The sequence below is a fragment of the Rhea americana genome, unplaced genomic scaffold (genome assembly GCF_003343005.1).
Source record: "Rhea americana isolate MKP2758 unplaced genomic scaffold, rheAme1 scaffold_142, whole genome shotgun sequence".
Lineage (NCBI taxonomy): Eukaryota > Metazoa > Chordata > Aves > Rheiformes > Rheidae > Rhea > Rhea americana.
This window is the reverse complement of record NW_028185506.1, coordinates 820,689-826,619: the sequence shown is the minus strand read 5'-3', so window position 1 is coordinate 826,619 and position 5,931 is coordinate 820,689. Positions and strand designations below refer to the sequence as shown.

Here is a 5,931-nt window from a genome sequence, read left to right as displayed (position 1 = left end):
TGGCAGTGCCTGAGGCTTAATATAAACTCATTGTCCATGAAGAATAGGCATGTTGCACTGCTGTTTCGGAGAGGTCAGTGTATTCTCTCCACAGCTTCTCCAGTGTGGATGTTTGGTGCCATAGCTTCAGAGGTTTTTTTGCCCCAAGAACAAAAATCCACACTGCAGTCATACCTGGTTCTTAAAAAGGGCTCCAAGGCAAAACTGTTAGACTCCTTCTTATCTTGCATAGCTAAGCTGAAGTAAGTTGCAATCTGCCTTCAGAAGGCTGAGCTGTGGACCACAGGRCATTTTCCTGCAGTCTGCAGAAAGCTAAATACAGAGAGTTGCTGCACATATGGCAGTAGCTTTGCATCTTGCTTCACCCTGCTGATAATATCAAAAGCAGTTAACTGTACAGTCTATGCTTTCCTAATACTAAATCTGAAGTAGATCATAATATTATTAGTGACTAAGGAATTTTGTTGTTGTAAGTGCTTGAATAGAATACATGGTCATAGCTTCTTAGCGTTACTATAGTGACTATACTAATGATTATCATAACTTTAATTAAAATTCTACCTGGATGAAAAACTTATACTCTTAGAAATAATCGCACTGAGCTAAATTAAAGTATGAACCAGTGCTCACCAATATGACAGAAATATCCAGCATGGACTTGAACTGAAGTCAGAAACTGAGCCAGATGCTTGATGCCCCAATTCCTGAACTGAGACCCAGTCACCAATATCAGCGCTTTTGTCAATGCAAAAACATTAAGTGCACAGACACATAATGTAGCCCATGAAGAGAAAGGCATGGATGAGCAAAATGACATGCCTTCAATAGGCAGAACAGTTTGGAAAATGATGCCGTTATGCTTCTGTCTCTTTTTATTCAGCAAAATTTCATCATTTGTGCTTTCTTGATTTGCTTTTACAGCAGACTCACCAGAAGGCATGATAGATTTTAAAGAAGAAATTAAAACCATTTCAGATACACCTGTCAGTGAGATAAGCTCTACTTTATCTGCAAGAGCAGGAATGACAGATCTTCAGACCACAGGCACTCCCTGAGCTGCCTGCAGTGGCAACCCATAAGACTCACCACATCTTCATCAGTTATAGCAGCGGTGATTCAGCCTGGGCAAGGAACCTTTCCCAGAAGCCATGATTCCCAAATTGAAGGCCTGTTATCATGAGAGGGACTTTATCCCAGGTAAAACTATCATTGAACACATGGTTGAGTGCATTCAAGAAAGACAGAAGATTATCTTAGTCCTCAGTCCTGACTTTGTTCAGAGAGAGTGGTGCCTTCTAAAAGCAAATCTGTCAATCTTCCAAGACTATACGGAAAGCAAACCAGTGATCTCCATGATACTGGTGCCATGTATTGTGTCTCTGCACCTCACCCATTTGACTTACCTTGACACCAGTGATGTCCACTTTTTGGATAAAGCTATCAAGGTGATTTGAAGAATGCCACTCTAGTTCCTTACAGCTGTCCATCCCTATGCAATGGGAAATCCCTGCTGGCCTTTGATCAGCTAATTCCAAAATGGAGAGGAGGCACATTCAGTGAGGTGCTACCTGACCAGCTGAGTATGGTCTGTGAAAATACTGCGGCGTACAGGAAGGCCATCTAGATGATTAATGAGGTATCCTCTAGGGGATCATCCTGTACCTTATTCAGTAGTATCCCTGTGATACATACCTCCATTTCGGAAGGCTTGCAATTGTTTGTTGCCATCATCTCATTTACTGATCAGGATTCTTTTGATTCCTATACAATTTTCCTTGGCTGTATTATAGTGTTTGTAATCCTGTCTACCTTTTCTACAGTTGGTAGATCTACAACTATAAAATCAAATCAACTGATGAGAACTTCTGGAAATGTCCCAAAATGCTGGTGAGGCCAACTTACTGTGGATAAAGAATTCCCTGCTGATGGGTGGCAATTCCAAATGAAGCTCCAGTTAGTCTAAATCTCCTTTGAGGGTGCACATGACACTTCTTGGAGACTTTTGGAGAGGGAGAACCCTCTGCCAAAGAGATGTTCCAGAAATCCTTGCATTATTTCTCCTCTGTTTATGCCTGTTGTGTAGCCAAGTGGCATTTCTACTTCTCATGCTCAGGGACTGTACCTGGGCATTGGGATAAAGGGTTCTCTTTCTGCCAGTTTGTTTCCCACTGCATGGAAAAATGGTTCTGGCACTGGAATAGTGATTATCAGCCAGAAAAAAAAAGAGAATTGGAACTAGCTTAGATGTACTCTGAGTACAAGATCTTAACAGAAAGCAACCAAGCAGTAGGAAAGAAGATTTCTTCTTTCTCTTCTTGGGGCTGCTGCTTTATGGACCAGGGCACAACTTCTGAAGGGAGGAAAGGTTGTGTCTTCTCTGAGAGCATCCAAGCATGCTCAGCTGGGCAGAGGAAAAGGAGATCCTCCTGGTGTGTGAAGCAGGAGTTCTGCAAGCTGCACAGCAACTAGAAGACTTTTGAGTGGGGTCAGAGAAGAGCTGCGCAGATTTACCTTAGTAATAATGAAGAAACTCTGTTTTCTAGACATCCAAAGTCATTGATGAAATGCAGGAAATTACTGCAAGCTTTGCTAGACTGACATTATTATCGGACGAAAGGAGGGTACTGAAGGTAGAGAAAACTCGTTCATAATTCCCATGTATTTCTCTTCTACCTCACTCTGGGGTCACTGATGTAGGTTTTGTGCTAGTAAATGTTAGCTTTAGTGATTCAAAAAAGCCTTTTGAGGTTGTCGTTCTAAGGGAAAAGTACAGTCTATCCCAAAGTCTATCCCAAAGCTTTGGAGCTGGATCTTTACAAGACAAAGGTCCCTGCATAGATGGGGGTTCCTTCTGCCTGTGGAGTTGCCATGGAATTTCCCTATTAGGATACACTGTCAATAACTTTGTGGGGTGCTTGTTCTGCTATGGCCTATGCTGTACTCACTTAGGGACACTTTATCTCCATTTGTTAACAATTTTTAACTGTGAAAGGGGGTAATATTTGATTCCCCCTAGAGCTTTTCTGTGGAAAAAAACAAATGGTTTGTGCTGTTACTCTCTTTGATTTGTTTTTGCTTATTTTTTAAACTGGCAATGCTATAAGAGTAAAAGCTGGTCTAAGGAAATTCTTCTGAGTTCCCCTTACAGTCAGAGAAAGGAGAAGGAAGCTTGTTCTGTCCCGAAAGAGCAGGGCTGGAAAGGTTCAAAATTGAACACAAGTTTTCTCCTTCCTACTGTCTTTTTTGTTAAATGCCTGTGAACAAAAATGGCAAGGATCAAACCAATTGAACAGTCACAGTTAAAATAATTTTCAGCCTGAATGGCAGAGCTCAGAAGGTTGTCATCAGTGGCACAGAGTCTAGCTGGAGACCTGGAGCTAGCGGTATCCCCTAGGGCTCAGTACTAGGTCCAGTCTTTTTTTCTTATTCATCAATGACCTGGATGAAGAGTGCCTCCTCAGCAAATTTGCTGATGATACCAAACTGAAAAGAATCACTGATACACCAGAAAGCTGTGGAGGCATTCAGAGAGATCTGAACAGGCTAGAGAGTTGGGTGGAGAGGAACCTCATGGAGTTCAACATGGGCAAGTGCAGGGTTCTGCACCTAAGGAGGAATAACCCCACACACCAGTACAGGCTGGGAGCTAACTTGCTGGAAAGCAGCTCTGCAGAGGAGGACTTGGGAGTCCTGGAGGACAACAAGTTGACCATGAGCCAGCGATGTGCCTTTGTGGCCAGGAAGAAGGTTACTGGTCTCCTGGGGTGCATTAAGAAGAGTGTTGCCAGCAGGTTGAGGGAGGTGATCCTGTCCCTCTACTCAGCCATGGAAAAAACACATCTGGAGTACTTGCATCCAGTTCTGGGCTCCCAAGTACAAGATAGACATGGAACTCTCTCTGGAGCTCATCCAGCATAGGGCTACAAAGATATTGAAGGGACTGGGGCATCTCTCCTATGAAGAAAGGCTGCTAGAGCTAGGCTGGGCTTATTTAGCCAAGAGAAGAAGAGAGGGGATCTTATCAATGTCTACAAATATCTTAGGAGACGGTGTCAAAAGGATGAAGCCAGACTCTTTGCAGTGGTGCCAAGTGATAGGACAAGAGGCAATGGGCACAAACTGAAACACAGGAAATTCCACCTGAATAGGAGGACAAACTTCTTGACTCTGAAGGTGACAGAGCACTGAAGCAGGTTGGCCAGAGAGGCTGTGGAGTCTCATTCTCTGGAGATATTGAAAACCTACCTGGATGCAACCCTGTCTAACATGCTCTAGGTGACCCTGCTTGAGCAGGGCGGCTGGACCAGATGATCTCCAGAAGTCTCTTCCAACCTCAACCATTCTGTGATTCTGTGATCCAATCATAGTGCATTTGTTTCCATTCATCTTCTGATATCACATAAGCATCCAAGAAGACAAAGTAGAGAATCCTTGAACTTCACATGAAAAGGTAAATCACCATTGTATAGGTCTGCAGAGTATTTATAATGAAAATTTCATCATCAAACTGCATAAATACGTAACAAGAAAAAAGGGTCAACCTTTCTTTACCTTTTCCCTCTTCCCTTTTTGAGTTACATTTGAGACATCCTTCATCAACAATTTATCTATAAATGATATATGGATCAATGATTTTATTTAGGAAGCTTCCTACAGAATGTAGTGGACTGGCATAAATCAGAAAGAATAAATGATGGATGAAGGGAAGAGAGGATTAATACTCATTTCCATATTCTGTTGCTTCTGTTTCTTCACAGTTAATTCAGAGACCCTTAAAATAAATCACTGGAATATGTGAGTCACTGTGTAGCCCCTGAGTTCCTCTGACTCCCATGGCATGAAAACCTTGAGAAAAAGACACTAAATAACTGGGCCTGTGAACTGCAAAGAACTCCCATTTCGGTGCAAGCACCAGGAAAGAGGAAGAGACATTGCCCATCCCCAGAATTTTGCTGGTAAAAGAAAAGTAGAAATAGAAGAAACAATGTTGTCATTTAATCCAAGGTAGCTGAAAACACAAAAGCTCTGACAGATCTCATGGATAGTTTTCTTAGGCTATCTTTTGCTGAGGCCTTTTGGAGAATAATAGGAATTTATAGATCTTTTTGACTGCACAGAAATCCTTTGCATGAATATTCTTGTTTCTTATCTTTTTACTCAACATATTATTTCTTTAAAATCATTATTAAATACAACTTTAGTGACTTTTTGTATTGAATGATAACAAATAACAACAATCATTGATTTTATGAGTCAACTTCAGCATAACTATCTTCTAAGGACCAGCTTCGTAAGGACTTGAGCAGTTCTGAAAACAGTTCATGTTCATAAGCACACAAAGTTCGTGACCACAAATAATTGAATGTGACCAGAACATACTTTAATGGCTGCTGAGAGATTTGCTGAGAAGTTGACCCCATTCAGTATAGTGCAGGGAAATACTATGTGGAGAAGTACTTATTTATAGATTGCTTGCAAAGTATTGGAAACATTCTAGGTCAATAGGCAAAAACAACTTGAACTGGTATGTGTTGTTTTCTGGATTAATTGTTGTTTTCAGGAAACTGGTACAAAGTTTCTTGTTTCTTACCTATTGTGAGTGCTGACATACCTGTATGATTTTTCAATAGTTTATATTGTTTAGCTCTTCTAATACCTGATACCATCTACTCAAATGTAAAAAGGAGGACTCAAAGCACCTTGCAGTGTCCTGAGTAGGTGCAAATATATAGGAGGCAATTGGATTTAGACAACATATCCCACACGTGCAGATCTTCTAGATCTACCTCTTTGGCCTACTGCAGAGAGGAGAGGCTGAGTGTTGCCTCAGCACATATATGTCAGTCTATACAGGTTCTTCTTATCTGTACACTTCTGCATTACTGAGTGGCTACATAACATTAAGGTGTTATGGGAATGTAAACAGAATTC

At 41.3% G+C, this 5,931-nt stretch overlaps 1 pseudogene; it reads left to right on the top strand.

The window, feature by feature from the left end:
- Window positions 1-938: 938 nt before the first annotated feature.
- On the top strand, window positions 939-2,244 carry LOC146599274 (uncharacterized; annotated as a pseudogene).
- Window positions 2,245-5,931: the final 3,687 nt, after the last annotated feature.